At 44.0% G+C, this 16,813-nt stretch overlaps 1 protein-coding gene across 1 annotated transcript in view; it reads left to right on the top strand.

The window, feature by feature from the left end:
* The window catches only part of LOC136571913 (SLAM family member 5-like), a 520,182-nt gene that overhangs the window by 192,346 nt on the left and 311,023 nt on the right, over positions 1-16,813 (top strand). The gene's annotated exons all lie outside the window — the stretch shown is intronic.

A 16,813-nucleotide genomic window follows, 5' to 3' on the forward strand; every position in this document is an offset into this window, starting at 1 on the left:
TTCAAAAGTTTAAACTGACATGTACATTCTGAACATTAATTTAAATGAGCCCAAAGTCAGTAGGATGCACTAATATCAAGTATGAAGAGGTATCAAAAAGAAACAGAAATCTTTTTCTGTTAGGTGAGGCATTTTTAGTCCAGGCTTCTGTTCTTGGACGAATGTCTGTTGAACTCTTCTCATGCGGTATGACAGTCAACATTGTTGGGGAAGGCTGTCTTCAGCTCCGGTGATTTTTTTTTTTAACAGGTTGTTCAGTCTTTCATCTATTTACTGATGACTGAGTCATACCAACAACGTACTGCTCAAAGCACTAATAAAAAAAGTTGCATGGAGCAAGCAGAGTTAATATGAAGAGACAATATTTTTCGGATGGTTGTGTTTTGCTCCAGTGATGTTTTTCCAACAAGTTTTTCAGTTTTTCACCTATTCTGTGATGGTGGATTCATATGAATAATATGCAGTTGTGGAATTCTGTTTCTTTCTCTACTGTTTAAAGCATTCATAAAAAAAAGAATCAGTCACCTGTTTGCCCACATAGCGCTGAGTGTTAGGCAATTTTTTCTAGTGCTTTGAGCAGTTGATAAAGAAACAAAAATTTCACAGCTGCGCATTGTTCATATGAGTCAGCCATCACAAACTAGGCGAAAAACTGAACAACTTGTTGGAAATAAAATCACTGAACCAAACAGAACCATCTGAACCATATTGGCTGGCATTAGAGATGAGCGAGCACCAAAATGCTCGAGTGCTCGTTACTCGAGTCGAACTTTCAGTGATGCTCGGGAGTTCGTTTCGAGTAACGAACCCCATTGAAGTCAATGGGCGACTCGAGCATTTTTGTATATGACTGGTGCTCCGCTAAGGTTTTCATTTGTGAAAAGCTTAGCAAATCACCAAAGTCATGTAAAAAGCACAGAAATGGATAGGGCAGGCGAGGAGCAACATGCAGGGCTACATTTCGGGCTCCGAGGTCTCACTATTAAGCCACAATAGTGGCAAGAGTGAGACCCCCCACACTGTCAGCATAAAGATCGTTCTCCTCTGCCACAGCTGTAACAGCTGTGGCAGAGAAGAATGATATTAGCCCATTGAATTCAATGGAGCCGGCAATACAGCCGGCTCCATTGAAAGCAATGGGCTGCCGGCGAGCGCGGGATGAATTTTCGGGAAGGGCTTAAATATATAAGCCCTTACCTGAAAATCATCCTAAAATGTGTAAAAATAAAAAAAAAATGTATACTCACCTTTCCGCTGCAGCTGGAGTTCAGCCGCGTCTGGCCGGCAGTTCTTCTGAACTGCACTGAGTAGTATTCAGCAGCCGGGGATTTAAAATCAGAGTCAGAGCCTCACCAATCAGAGGCAGCTCTCACTCACACCCATTAATTAATTCATGAATGGGTGAGTGAGTGCTGTCTCTGATTGACTCAGCGCAGGGACCAATCAGAGGCAGCACTCACCCATTCATGAATTCATGAATGGGTGTGAGTGAGAGCTGCCTCTGATTGGTGAGGCTCTGACCAATCAGAGGCAGCTCATTCAGCGGGCGGGGATTTTAAATACCCGGCTGGTGATAGATCAGCAGTTCAGCACCACAGTGCAGGGGACAGCAGGAGAAGACACGGCTGTGCCCCGGCAGCTGAAGGGAGGTGAGTATCTATTTTTTTTGTTTTTTAAATCACTTTTAATTCATTTCCAGGGAATGGCTTATATGTAAAGTCCTTCCCTGAAGAGGAATGCAGGGAGCCAGCAGGCCATTGTCTTCAATGGAGCCGCCGGCAGCAGCAGCGACTCCATTGAAGAGAATGCCTGCATTTTTATTCTTTCTTACACTAAAATCTTTCTTTTTCAGGGAAAGGCTTATATGTAAAGTCCTTCCCTGAAAAGGAATGCAGGGAGCCAGCAGACCATTGTTTTCAATGGAGCCGCCGCCAGCAGCCGCAGCTCCATTGAAAACAATGCGTGCATTCCCTATGGTGCACGCATGTCCTATCTTTGCAGGCAAACACCTGCAAAGTACGGACATGTGCACACACCATAGGGAATGCAGTGTTGTAAATACAAGCCTGTTTTTGTGCGTGCGTATGCACGCACCAAAACACGCTCGTCTGAACGCACCCTTAAGGATGATTTTCAGGTAAGGGCTTATATTTTTAAGCCATTCCCGACAATTCATCCCGCGCTCACTGGCAGCCCATTGCTTTCAATGGAGTCGGCTGTATTGCCGTCTCCATTGAATTCAATGGGCTAACATCGTTCTTCTCTAGGCAGAGGAGAACGATCTTTATGCTGGCATAATTTTTTTTTTATTTTTACACATTTCTGGATGATTTTCAGGTAAGGGCTTATGTTTTTAAGCCCTTCCCGAAAATTTATCCCACGCTCGCCGGCAGCCCATTGCTTTCAATGGAGCCGGCTGTATTGCCGGCTCCATTGAATTCAATGGTCAGTGCTCGTTTAATTGAGACGAGTACCGCGTGGTGCTCGTATCGAGTAACGAGCATCTCGAACACCCTAATACTCGAACGAGCACCAAGCTCAGACGAGTATGCTCGCTCATCTCTAGTTGGCATACATTCACCTGGCAGCAGAAACCTGTACTAGTAACAGTAACGCCCACCAGAAGAAGATTCTGTTTTCATTTGGTATCCCTTGTGTATCTTCTACAGTATTTATAGGAATGACAGTAAATTAATGAGTGATCATTTTTTCTCTCTTTTCTAGGATGAAATTACTTATTCAAAACTGAATATGAATCATTGTACTAGACGTACAAATCAACCTGCACAGTGAAGTCCAAGGATGCTATGGAAATAGTGGTGAAATGCACAGATTATTGGGAGTTGGTCTTATAAATGAAAGTTAATGGATTATCAGGATCTTTCTTAATAAAGAAATTATTTTATAATCAGACAACTTTCTTTCTTTTTAACAAAAAAAATGTTATCTGTACAGGTTTCCATCATGTGAGCTGTGACATCAATAATGATCAGCCATTTAACACCTTAATGCTCCACGACATACAGTTACGCCATGGAGGTTTGGGGATTGCATGGAGTAGGATCGAAGGTCTACCCTGCTCCATTCAATAGGGGTGTTGGCTGTCTTTGACAGCTAACGCCTGCAATAACAGCTGCAATCAGCGCCCATGCTAATCATGGCTGTTAACCCTATGAATGCCACCATCAATCATGGCTTGGGGACCGCAAACAGCTCCCTCGCAAAGAGATTGCTGGGTGCTGTTCAGGTGTCATGGTAGCCCGGGCCCTTCTGAAGACCCACAAGGCTGCCATTTCAGATTGTCCATGAAGCCATGCCTGTTGCATATCTTAATAGACAATATAATGTAATAATATGGTAATACTGTGATATTACATTACAAGAACGATCAAACAAATACAAGTTGAAGTCCCCTGGGAGACTAAAACAATGTAAAAATGAATTTAAAAAAAGTTTTATTAAAAAAATAAAAGGTAATACAAGTTTAAAAAAACTTACACTTAAAAATGTAATAAAAGCGATGAAACAGTTGCATCTGTTCCAAAATAGAAAATATGGGACATCCTGCAAAAAACGAGCCCTCAGGGCTCAGTCACACGGGCTTGATCTTCTCGTGTTTCTGCCCGATAAGACAGCCGCACTGCGTGCGGACGACTCTTTGCATAACTGGCTCCATTGTTGGCCATGTGTTTTTTCTGACAGCCAGTGCGGAGAGTCAGGTACATTAAATAGTATCATTGAAAAATACAACTCATCCTGCAAGAAAGAAGCCCTCAGACAGCTATGTTGATAGATAAATAAAAGATATGATTCTTTTAAAAGTGGGGAGGAAAAATGAAAAATATAAAAAAAGGCCTCATCATTAAAGGGGTTTTGTCATTAAAAGAAAAAATATCTAAACTTACCTATTCCTTCCCTGTCTGTCTCCTTATCACATCGTCTCGTGGTTGAGCTTCTCCAGTGCCCCAGGTCAGCTCACTGCAGGCTGGGCCCAGCTTGTTATGAAGGCTGCTTATCACAAACTCCTTCCTGCTGGGTCAGTGAAGGTCACATCCCTGTGCTGTAGCTTCACTGCCTAGGCAGGAATTGTATTCTATTTCAGAGATAGCTCGCATGAGCAATCTCTGAAGAAGATAGGCAGTCCTCCTGCTGGCCTGTGAGCTGTGACATAACGTACATTGGCAGACTGCCAACCAAATGTACGTAACCTCACAGAAAGGAGAAGAATCAGGCAGCTGGAGCTGAAGTGAGCCCCCGGACTGCAGGAGACAGGAGAACATGGGGGAGGTGAAGATCTGGTAAGCAGACTGATGGGGGAGGAATAGATAAGTATAGCATTTTTCTTTTTTAGTGACAGAACCCCTTTAAGGAGTTAATACCTTGAATTGGTCCTAAAGCTTATCTCTCACCAAGGTAAACTACTTACTGCATATTCATTTTTTCTTATGATCACCAGTGCCAGTGCATATTGGCACCAAAAATAATATCGCAATGATTTACCCATGTTGGTACCGTTAAGCCAACACACCACTTCCTATTTCACTACAGGAGGTTCGGCTACCAGAATGCCCCAGAGTGAATCATTAAAATGAGACTGATACCCACTTACAGGACTGGCCACTATGAAATACTAGGTTGCATTGAGCTAGCTAGAGCCATTCTGTACATTTTGACCCCTACTATGATTTCCTTCTCTACTATGAAAATGCACTTTTCATGTGTCTATTTATTTCTAGTGTAAGGACAAAAATGGTTCACTCTTCCAAAAAGTAGGGCATCTTTCACCAAAATAATGCATAGAAAAATGTTGTATGTAAGACTACAGCTCTCATGAGTGGTAGCCTATCACATATCCTTAGCATTTTTCTGAGTGATCTAATGAGTGGTCTTCTCAGATGTAGGGCTTCTACAGACGAACGTATGCACAAATAATTTCACCGCAACAGAGCTTGTTTGCTCATGAACTAGGTTTGGAGATGGCACTAAACAGGCCGATACATGCGTGCCAGTGCATATTAATATACTTTTTGTGCTGGAAATGCCATGTCCCCATGCATATTGTTCCCTTTATAGCCATATAAGGGCCAGCTATCTTTATTTCCCTGCGTTTCATGCCCAACCAAAACCTGCGCAGAAAAACCTGCATGAGCACTTTTGTTTGTTTAAGCCCATACTCTCTTTTTTAGTAGCCCAAATAATCCTTTTTTTTCTATGGTATATGAAAAAATACATTTTAACAATATTTCATGTTCTGATGTTTAGCAAAAACATTACACGGGAAGATAATTTATATCTATTGATGATAAGTTGATTCTAGAGCAATAATCGTGCGTCATTATCAAAAAAGCCATCATAGTAGATAGTGTGGGGTTTCACCCTTTAATCCCTTTTTGGTGGATCTGGTCTTTGCTGCAGGGGCTCCTCAGCTGTTACCCCAGGTGCAGACTCAGTGCAGCGGTAGCTGATACAAACAGGTCAGAGGGACTGTAATATGGTACCGGAGGTACAACCAGTGTCATAGTCCATATAGGAGACTGAGAACAGGATAGATGGAGTTTATGCAAAATGGAAAAACAGGCAGAAGGTTAAAATAGGAGGCAATCAGGTAAATTGAAGTCAAGGAAGATTCCAAGGTCAGGACAGGCAAATTCTGTGAATTCTGAGTATGAAAGCAAGAGCCGAAACGAGGAGTCAAACAAGAATCAGTCAAACAACGACCACACTGAGCGGCCATAACTTATTTCATTTACTTTTTGCTTTTGTTTCTGAAAAACAATATCTAAAAGTCAAAAACAGACATTACCCCGACCGACTCTACCTTGTTTCTATTATAAGTAATAGAGGATGTCATGGTTACTAGAGATGAGCGAGCACCAAAATGCTCGGGTGCTCGTTACTCGGGACGAAATTATCGCGATGCTCGAGGGTTCGTTTCGAGTAACGAACCCCATTGAAGTCAATGGGCGACTCGAGCATTTTTGTATTTCGCCGATGCTCGCTAAGGTTTCCATTTGTGAAAATCTGGGCAATTCAAGAAAGTGATGGGAACGACACAGAAACGGATAGGGCAGGCGAGGGGCTACATGTTGGGCTGCATCTCAAGTTCCCAGGTCCCACTTCTAAGCCACAATAGCGGCAAGAGTGGGCCCCCCCCCCCTCCCAACAACTTTTACTTCTGAAAACCCCTCATTAGCAATACATACCTTAGCTAAGCACCACACTACATCCAACAAAGCACAATCACTGCCTGCATGACACTCCGCTGCCACTTCTCCTGGGTTACGTGCTGCCCAACCCCCCCCCCCCCCGCACTACAGTGTCCACAGCGTACACCAAATTGTCCCTGCCAAGCTTTCAGCTGCCCTCATGCCACGCCACCCTCATGTCTATTTATAAGTGCGTCTGCCATGAGGAGGAACCACAGGCACACACTGTAGAGGGTTGGCACGGCTAGGCAGCGACCCTCTTTAAAAGGGGTGGGGCGATAGCCCACAATGCTGTACAGAAGCAATGAGAAATATAATCCTGTGCCACCGCCATCAGGAGCTGCACACGAGGGCATAGCAATGGGGAACCTATGTTCCACACACTATTGATTCTGTCAAGGTGTCTGCATGCCCCAGTCAGACCGCGGTTTTTTATAAATAGTCACAGGCAGGTACAACTGGGAATCCCCAACTCCGCAATGGGAATTCCGTGTGCACCCACAGCATGGGTGGCTCCCTGGAACCCACCGGCTGTACATAAATGTATCCCATTGCAGTGCCCTGGACAGCAGAGCTAACGTCAGATTAAATGCAGGTGGGCTTCGGCCAACACTGCATGCCCCAACCTGACTGGGCTTTTTAATTCATAGACACAGGCAGGTACAACTCCCTATTGTGAAGTCCCTGTGGACCGACAGCATGGGTGGGTGCCAGGAAGCCACCGGCGGCACATAAATATATCCCATAGCATTGCCCATCACAGCTGAGGTAATGTCATGTTTAATGCAGGTGGGCTTCGGCCCACACTGCATGCCCCAGTCAGACTGGGGTTCTTTAGAAGTGGACACATGTAGTTACAACTCCATGTGGACCGACAGCATGGGTGGCTCCCTGGAACCCACCGGCGGTACATAAATATATCCCATTGCAGTGCCCAGCACAGCTGATGTAACGTCAGCTGTAATGCAGGTGGGCAAAAAATTAATTGGATTACACTGTAGGAGAGGGCCCCCAAAAATTGGTGTACCAACAGTACTAATGTAGCTCAGAAAAATTGCCCATGCCCAACCAAGAGGGCAGGTGAAACCCATTAATCGCTTTGGTTAGTGTGGCTTAATTGGTAACTAGGCCTGGAGGCAGCCCAGTTAAAATAAAAATTGGTTCAGGTGCAAGTTTCAACGCTTTAATGAGCATTGAAACGTATAAAAATTGTTTAGAAAAATTATATGACTGAGCCTTGTGGGCCTAAGAAAAATTGCCCGTTCGGCGTGATTACGTGAGGTTTCAGGAGGAGGAGCAGGAGGAGGAGGAGGAATATTATACACAGATTGATGAAGCAAAAATGTCCCCGTTTTTGATGGTGATAGAGAACGATGCTTCCATCTGCGGGTGCAGCCTACGTATTGTTTAGGTATCGCTGCTGTCCGCTGGTGAAGAAGAGAAGTCTGGGTAAATCCAGGCATTGTTCATCTTGATGAGTGTAAGCCTGTCGGCACTGTCGGTTGACAGGCGGGTACGCTTATCCGTGATGATTCCCCCAGCCGCACTAAACACCCTCTCTGACAATACGCTAGCCGCAGGACAAGCAAGCACCTTCAGGGCATACAGCGCGAGTTCAGGCCATGTGTCCTGCTTCGACACCCAGTAGTTGTAGGGGGCAGAGGCGTCACCGAGGACGGTCGTGCGATCGGCTACGTACTCCCTCACCATCCTTTTACAGTGCTCCCGCCAACTCAGCCTTGACTGGGGAGCGGTGACACAGTCTTGCTGGGGAGCCATAAAGCTGGCAAAGGCCTTGGAGAATGTTCCCCTGCCTGCGCTGTACATGCTGCCTGATCTCTGCGCCTCCCCTGCTACCTGGCCTTTGGAACTGCGCCTTCTGCCACTAGCGCTGTCGGATGGGAAGTTTACCATCAGTTTGTCCACCAGCGCCCTGTGGTATAGCATCATTCTCGAACCCCTTTCCTCTTCGGGAATGAGAGTGGAAAGGTTCTCCTTATAGCGTGGGTCGAGCAGTGTGTACACCCAGTAATCCGTAGTGGCCAGAATGCGTGTAACGCGAGGGTCACGAGAAAGGCATCCTAACATGAAGTCAGCCATGTGTGCCAGGGTACCTGTACGCAACACATGGCTGTCCTCACTAGGAAAATCACTTTCAGGATCCTCCTTCTCCTCCTCCGGCCATACACGCTGAAAGGATGAAAGGCAAGCAGCATGGGTACCCTCAGCAGTGGGCCAAGCTGTCTCTTCCCCCTCCTCCTCATGCTCCTCCCCCTCCTCCTCCTCAACGCGCTGAGATATAGACATGAGGGTGCTCTGACTATCCAGCGACATACTGTCTTCCCCAGCCTCCGTTTCCGAGTGCAAAGCGTCTGCCTTTATGCTTTGCAGGGAACTTCTCAAGAGGCATAGCAGAGGAATGGTGACGCTAATGATTGCAGCATCCCCGCTCACCATCTGGGTAAACTCCTCAAAGTTTCCAAGGACCTGGCAGATGTCTGCCAACCAGGCCCACTCTTCTGTAAAGAATTGAGGAGGCTGACTCCCACTACGCCGCCCATGTTGGAGTTGGTATTCCACTATAGCTCTACGCTGCTCATAGAGCCTGGCCAACATGTGCAGCGTAGAGTTCCACCGTGTGGGCACGTCGCACAGCAGTCGGTGCACTGGCAGATTAAACCGATGTTGCAGGGTCCGCAGGGTGGCAGCGTCCGTCTTGGACTTGCGGAAATGTGCGCTGACCCGGCGCACCCTTCCGAGCACGTATGACAAGTGTGGTTAGCTTTTCAGAAAGCGCTGAACCACCAAATTAAAGACATGGGCCAGGCATGGCACGTGCGTGAGGCTGCCGAGCTGCAGAGCCGCCACCAGGTTACGGCCGTTGTCACACACGACCATGCCCGGTTTGAGGCTCAGCGGCGCAAGCCAGCGGTCGGTCTGCTCTGTCAGACCCTGCAGCAGTTCGTGGGCCATGTGCCTCTTCTCTCCTAAGCTGAGTAGTTTCAGCACGGCCTGCTGACGCTTGCCCACCGCTGCGCTGCCACGCCGCGCGACACCGGCTGCTGGCGACGTGCTGCTGCTGACACATCTTGATTGTGAGACAGAGGTTGCATTGGAGGAGGAGGAGGAGGGTGGTTTAGTGGAGGAAGCATACACCGCCGCAGATACCAGCACCGAGCTGGGGCCCGCAATTCTGGGGGTGGGTAGGACGTGAGCGGTCCCAGGCTCTGACTCTGTCCCAGCCTCCACTAAATTCACCCAATGTGCCGTCAGGGAGATAAAGTGGCCCTGCCCGCCTGTGCTTGTCCACGTGTCCGTTGTTAAGTGGACCTTGGCAGTAACCGCGTTGGTGAGGGCGCGTACAATGTTGCGGGAGACGTGGTCGTGCAGGGCTGGGACGGCACATCAGGAAAAGTAGTGGCAACTGGGAACCGAGTAGCGCGTGGCCGCCGCCGCCATCATGCTTTCGAAAGCCTCCGTTTCCACAAGCCTATACGGCAGCATCTCCAGGCTGATCAATTTGGCAATGTGCACGTTTAACGCTTGAGCTTGCGGGTGCGTGGCGGCGTACTTGCGCTTGCGCTCAAACAGTGGCGCTAGTGACGTCTGGACGCTGCGCTGAGAGACATTGCTGGATGGGGCCGAGGACAGCGGAGGTGAGGGTGTGGGTGCAGGCCAGGAGACGGTAGTGCCTGTGTCCTTAGAGGGGGGTTGGATCTCAGTGGCAGGTTGGGGCACAGGGGGAGAGGCAGTGGTGCAAACCGGAGGCGGTGAACGGCCTTCATCCCACCTTGTGGGGTGCTTGGCCATCATATGCCTGCGCATGCTGGTGGTGGTGGCTCCCCAGCTGATCTTGGCGCGACAAAGGTTGCACACCACTGTTCGTCGGTCGTCATGCGTCTCTGTGAAAAACTGCCACACCGTAGAGCACCTTGACCTCTGCAGGGTGGCATGGCGCGAGGGGGTGCTTTGGGAAACAGTTGGTGGATTATTCGGTCTGGCCCTGCCTCTACCCCTGGCCACCGCACTGGCTCGGCCTGTGCCCACACCCTGACTTGGGCCTCCGCGTCCTCGCCCGCGTCCACGTCCTCTAGGCCTACCCCTACCCCTCAGCATGCTGTATTACCAGTAGTGCAGAAACAGAACGCTGTAATTAAATGTGCCACTTATTGGCCTGTGGTTGGAGGCTGACTTCGCTTACGGAATGCACAGCAGAGTCAGGAATTAAAATATATCTTCTGTCCCTGCCTCACCACTACTGGCCCTGGAGTATGTAAAATAACTGCAGACTGTTGCACTGTGGACTGGAATACAGCGGTGATGTAACAGCCAACACAGAGCCAGGAAATAATTTTGCACAAGCCTGCTGTAACACTTAGCTGGCTGCGTATGAATTAGGAGGACAACTACCCCCAGCACAGACCCAGTACACTGAGGACAGTCACAGGCAGCCCAAATAGATTTTTTTTCCCAAATGTTTTTGGAAAGACCCACTGCCTATATTCAATATGTCTTCTGTCCCTGCCTCACCACCACTACTGGCCCTGGACTATGTATAATTACTGCAGGGCGCAATGCTCTGCACGGCCGATATACAAAAAAAAAAAAATGTGCAACACTGCAAAAAGCAGCCTCCACACTACTGCACACGGTTAGATGTGGCCCTAAGAAGGACCGTTGGGGTTCTTGAAGCCTAAAATACTCCTAACACTCTCCCTACAGCAGCTCCAACACGATAGCACTTTCCCTCCTCTATGTCAGAACACATCTGTGGCGAGCCGCGGGAGGGGCCGATTTATATACTCGGTTGACACCTGATCTCCCAAGCCACTCACTGCAGGGGGGTGGTATAGGGCTTGAAAGTCGCAGGGGGAAGTTGTAATGCCTTCCCTGTCTTTCTATTGGCCAGAAAAGCGCGCTAACGTCTCAGAGATGAAAGTGAAAGTAACTCGAACATCGCGTGGTACTCGTCACGAGTAACGAGCATCCCGAACACGCTAATACTCGAACGAGTATCAAGCTCGGACGAGTACGTTCGCTCATCTCTAGTAGTGACTATTGAATTTGGTTAACAGAAGATTATTAAATAATTTAGCCAGTGCAGTTTTGGCAGAGCATAAAGTAGTGGAGCCAGATTGTGAAGGGTCCATCGGAGAGTTAGTAGATAAATGGTTGACCAGAGGTTCTAGACAGAATAAGGGTTTTAGAAGGGGACATGGGGTCGAAAATGGGCTACTTGAATATTTGTGGTGATCTGAGCATGCTTAAAACCAAAGCTAAATTTTAGATGGGAGAAAAGTTGTCAAATATGAAAATGAGAATTTTTGATAAAGCATGGACCTGATATGAGGAAATGGGATTAAGTAGATAAAAAGAGTGAAGGCCAGAGATTGCATCTTATGGTATAAATATATAGAAAGTGCAAGATAGAACATGATTTATTGGACAACCATAAATAACTTACCAGCAAGAGGTGAGAACCTCCATGAATAGAACCCAAAATAACAAGATAATATCATATTGATCTTAATGCTCCATTTTTTTTCTTTCAGGTCTTGTGGAATATCAGATAATTTGTAATTCAGTGACTGAAACAAGTGCCACACTATCTGATTTTCTAGATCAGATGCCAAGTTAAAGACATTTCACTGCATGATCTATATATATAAAGACGAAAGCCCTCACTGACTCACTGACTCACTGACTGACTCGCCAAAAGTGACTCGCCAAAAGTTCTCCAACTTCCCGATGTCGTAGAAACATGAAATTTGACACACGCATAGATTATCTCCAAAATGGGAAAAGTAATTGGGTCCCAACTCGATTATTCAATTCTAGCGCAAAAGAATTGGCGTCGAAATTTTACGTACTTAATCTAAATCTGTCACTTTCCAATGTCATAGAAACTTAAAATTTGGCCCAAGCATTGATTATGTCATAAATGGTAAAACTTAATGGGTCCCAACACGATTATTCAATTCTATGCGCAAAAGAATTAGCGTCCAAATTTTACGTACGGAATCTAATTCTCTCACTTCCCGGTGTTATAGAAACTCGAAATTTGGCAGGAGCATTGATTATGTCATAAATAGGAAAAGTTAATGGGTCCCAAATCGATTATTCAATTCTATGCGCAAAAGAATTAGCGTCCAAATTTTACGTACGGAATCTAATTATCTCACTTTCCGGTGTCATAGAAACGTGAAATTTGGCACGAGCATTGATTATGTCATAAGTAAGAAAAGTTTGTAGGTCCCAACTCGATTATTCATTTCTAGCGCAAAAGAATTAGCATCCAAATTTTACGTACGGAATCTAATTTTCTCACTTTCCGGTGTCATAGAAACGTGAAATTTGGCACGAGCATTGATTATGTCATAAATAGGAACAGTTAATAGGTCCCAACTCGATTATTCAATTCCAGTGCAAAATAATTGGCGTCGAAATTTTACGTGCGGAATGTAATTTTTTCACTTTCCGGTGTCATAGAAACGGGAAATTTGACACGAGCATTGATTATGTCATAAATAGGAAACGCTAACTCGATTATTCAATTCTATGTGCAAAAGAATTATCGTCCAAATTTTACGTGTGGAATGTAATTTTCTCACTTTCCGGTGTCATAGAAACAGGAAATTTGGCACGAGCATTGATTATCTCATAAATAGGAAAAGCTAATGGGTCCCAACTCCATTATTCAATTCTATGCGCAAAATAATTAGCGTCGAAATTTTACGTGCGGAATGTAATTCCTTCCCTTTCCGGTGTCATAGAAACGGGAAAATTGGCACGAGCATTGATTATGTCATAAATATTAAAAGCTAATGGGTCCCAACTTGATTATTTAATTCTATGCGCAAAAGAATCAGCGTCCAAATTTTACGTACGGAATCTAATTTTCTCACTTTCCGGTGTCATAGAAACGGGAAATTTGCCCCGAGCATTGATTATGTCATAAATAGGAAAAGCTAATGGGTCCCAACTCCATTATTCAATTCCATGCGCAAAAGAATTAGCGTCCAAATTTTACGTGCGGAATGTAATTTTCTCACTTTCCGGTGTCATAGAAACAGGAAATTTGGCACGAGCATTGATTATCTCATAAATAGGAAAAGCTAATGGGTCCCAACTCCATTATTTAATTCTATGCGCAAAAGAATTAGCGTCGAAATTTTACGTGCGGAATGTAATTCCTTCCCTTCCCGGTGTCATAGAAACGGGAAATTTGGCACAAGCATTGATTATGTCATAAATATTAAAAGCTAATGGGTCCCAACTTGATTATTCAATTCTATGCGCAAAAGAATCAGCGTCCAAATTTTACGTACGGAATCTAATTTTCTCACTTTCCGGTGTCATAGAAACGGGAAATTTGCCCCGAGCATTGATTATGCCATAAATAGTAAAAGCTAATGGGTCCCAACTCCATTATTCAATTCTATGCGCAAAAGAATTAGCGTCCAAATTTTACGTACATAATCTAAATCTCTCACTTCCCAATGTGATAGAAACTTGAAATTTGGCACGGGCATTGATTATGTCATAAATAGGAAAAGTTAATAGGTCCCAACTCGATTATTCAATTCTAGTGCAAAAGAATTGGCGTCGGAATTTTACGTGCGGAATGTAATTTTTTCACTTTCCGGTGTCATAGAAACGGGAAATTTGGCACAAGCATTGATTATGTCATAAATAGGAAAAGCTAATGGGTCCCAACTTGATTATTCAATTCTATGCGCAAAAGAATTAGCGTTCAAATTTTACGTACGGAATGTAATTTTTTCACTTTCCGGTGTCATAGAAACGGGAAATTTGGCAAGAGCATTGATTATGTCATCAATAAGAAACGCTAATTGGTCCCAACTCAATTATTCAATTCTAGAGCAAAAGAATTGGCGTCGAAATTTTATGTACGTAATCAAATTCTCTCACTTCCTGATGTCATTTTATATAAAGGAAACGTCGCATGGTTACCTCCCTGTGGTGTTTCCTGGGTAACGCAGAGAACTATGCAAAATGGCGAACATATGTTTTTCCTCGGTATCTCTAAAGTAACCACGACTTCATAAGATTTTCCGTGTGAACACCAGATAAACACCAGTACCAAATTAACTCGGGCGAAGCCGGGTATATCAGCTAGTTAAATATATTCATCAACTTTATCTGTGATTAGAAAATAATTCTTGTTTCAATGTCAGAATTTTTCATATCCTCATACAGATTTCTACCTCTGCCTTTGATGGTCAGGTGGGAGTAGCCAGAGCTCTTTACATTTCTATATATGGTCACATATGGGGAATATATAACGATATAATGCACAGTAATACCCTGTGTGTACCCGACCCCTGTGCTGAGCAGCAGATATGGGTGTTCTCTATATACTTCTGCTTCTTCAAGGTAAGAAATGTGGCTTATTATATATTATACTTATTATAACCAACAATAAGAAAGCTCCAGGACAGAGAAGAACTTCAACACAGTTGAACACCCATTTCCCTGTCTTGTATTATATTCTTTGTTAGCAGGTAGTGATAAGAATGGCATGGGGAGGATTGTTCCTTACACTACATGTTTCTTCTGTTTCATGACTTCCATTGTAATCTTGGAACAGTCTGTAAGTAGGGGTCAGTATTTAGTTATTCTCATACTGTGTCTTGTCTTATCAAAATCCTGAAAACTAATATAGGATAATTAAATAATGAAGGCAAAGAAGCTCAAATGTATTAGTATAAACATAGCTTTCCATAAGAGAGAGAAAGAAAGCAGACAGACAGATAGATATGAGACAGTTGATAGATAAATAGATAGATTAGATATTAAAGAGAGAGATTAATGATAGATAGATAGATAGATAGATAGATAGATAGATAGATAGATAGATAGATAGGAGATAGATAGATAGATAGATAGATAGATAGATAGATAGAAAGTTTCGAGAAGAAATAATATTATACTACCGAGTGTCTGAGATAGACCACAAAAAGTTCTGCCAAGTTCAGTCAACATCTCTTCATTGTCTCTGAGGAGACCGAACTCAGTAACTTAATTTACGAACATTTAGATGATTGATACACTGTTTATTGTATTTTTGTTTTAGCGTTAAACTGTATAGTTCTAGTATTACAAGCTTTATTGCTTCTCTTCATATACCATTCACAAAAAAGCTCCATGTATAATGTATAAACTCTAACTACATAGCTGATGGGTTGAAAAAAAGGTCAAATTAAACACACAGTTTATCCAGATAAAGGCAAAAACTGGACAACACATACTATTTTTCCTAGATTGGAAACAAATTTTCGTTTACCACTAATGTTAATCAGACTGATCCCTAGATCCAATATCTATACAGTACTATCCAAATCCTGTAGAAGCATGTCCCATACCCATGGCCAGTAATGTAATGCTTTCAAGCATCGACAAGGTGTTCTCTGTGGGGTCTTCAAAAAAAAAATGAAATTTATTTTGCCAGTCTTTTTGATAACTGAGATCTTCCATACTACTTACTAAATTATATACAGTTTGTATCCATATATTATAGATAACCCAGCCATGTAGCTAGCTACACGCCGGTCCCAAGCACCGATAAATGGGGAAGGGTGTAGAAAGCAATGGTAAACTAATCCACTATTCCTGCCAAAATACTTCATGATCACAGCCGGGCAAGGATAGGAAAGCAAGGAGAACGATGATCCATAAAGTGACTGAAAGTCGGCCTCGACTGAACGGATAATCAACATCATATTCTAGACAATGTTTTACATACTTACTTCATTTCTCTAGTAGTCTCATATCTTCTTCATCAGTGCTTTATTATGCGGTAAAATAATAATTTCTTCCTTCAAAGCCATATGCCTTTTTATAGTACAAGAAAATACCTTTTGATGCAGCAGACTGACATTGTGTGCCATTTGGTTTATCATCTGCAGTCATACCCAATAGTGATCAATTCTTGCACTTAGTTTCTCTATGTAACATATAAAATGACCATTATCAGGGCATCTAGGAAGTTGATCTTATCATTTATTGGAAGTGTTCTTTGCTATACTTTACTTCATATACAAGGCATCACATGACATCCAACTTGTTTGATAATATTCTTCAACTCTGATTTGTATTTTCCAACTTGAGCCATATTGAATGACCTACATTTGCATTGGGGGGATGTCATTATTTGCAGTTGTCCCTTCTTGTATTTGCGCCTTGTGCAATCTCCCTGTAACTACATTATGATGCACCTAAACGGCTTCTCTTACAGGGATCACTGGTGAAATGGTTCTGCATCAGCCCCAGAACATTGTATCCGTGGATGTTAATGGCACCGCAGTCATCACTTGTGTGTCCAGTAAATACTTAGATAGACAAAACATCTTTTGGTATCACAGAAAATGGAGACACAGTGAAGGCCCGGTCCGTGTAAAGTCATGCTCACCTGATAGTGATATACACAAATATGATTGTGAGAAACATGAGACAAATGTGGCCAGCTTGAAAATACATAATGTACAAATCACTGACTCTGGTGTATATTACTGTACCTATCTGTACACGACTCCTCAGAAATTTGGCAATGGAACTTTTCTGAATGTTGGAGGTAAGTCATCATA

The sequence above is a fragment of the Eleutherodactylus coqui genome, chromosome 6, assembly GCF_035609145.1.
Source record: "Eleutherodactylus coqui strain aEleCoq1 chromosome 6, aEleCoq1.hap1, whole genome shotgun sequence".
In the NCBI taxonomy this organism is placed as follows: Eukaryota; Metazoa; Chordata; class Amphibia; order Anura; family Eleutherodactylidae; genus Eleutherodactylus; species Eleutherodactylus coqui.